Below are 877 nucleotides of genomic sequence, written 5' to 3' on the forward strand. Positions count from 1 at the left end.
TTTTCGAAAACATTATGTATAGGCACGTATCAAACATTTTAGACAGGAGGTTTTGATATCCTGATAATAAAAGTTGAAAAGAATGAATATTTTTAATGCATTTTTGAATTTTTGGAGTAGCATATTTTTCAAAATTAGAATTTTGTAAATATTATATATATTTGTGTCAATGATTGTATTAAGTGCAGCAAAATGCAATATTTTTGAGAACTCGAGAAATTGTTTGAAAAACTTTTTAAGTATTTAAGTGCAATGTCGCACCAATCATCTCTCAGTGAAAGGAATCGGTAAAAGTAGGCAAGTCTAATAAAAGAAAGCCTACTTTTACGTGCGAACTCTTAAATTATTTGCATTTTCTATAGTATCGGCTATTGTCTTCATGTATAGATTTATGCTCGTCTCTTCACAATTTTTACGATTGTTAAACTTTATTCGCGCAATTGCTTGCTTTGTATCAAAGAATTCCAAGATCGATTATAGGACGATACAAAAATGTGTTACAATTATACTAAATTTTACAAGCTTAATCTGAAAAATTTTAAATAATCAAAAATAATAAAATTAATCGAATATAATATTTAATTCAAAACTCGATTGCCAAAAATATGTATTAACAAAACATAAAATAATACAATAAATATAATGAAAATTTTCGTCTAGGAAAAATCAACTTAAAATTAAGTAAGAAATCCACAATTGAAAGACTGCGTAAGTTTGGTACACCCCGTGTATACGAGCCGGATTTCACAAACGGTCCGTGACATATACATAGATCACTTCTTAGATCGGCGAAATTGTATCGATTGGAATGCGCACGTGAGAGAGAAAGAGATGAGGAGAAAGAAAGAGAAAGAGAGACAGAGAGAAAGCAAGGAGG

This window comes from Formica exsecta, unplaced genomic scaffold (assembly GCF_003651465.1).
Source record: "Formica exsecta isolate Colony F162 unplaced genomic scaffold, ASM365146v1 scaffold98, whole genome shotgun sequence".
NCBI lineage: Eukaryota > Metazoa > Arthropoda > Insecta > Hymenoptera > Formicidae > Formica > Formica exsecta.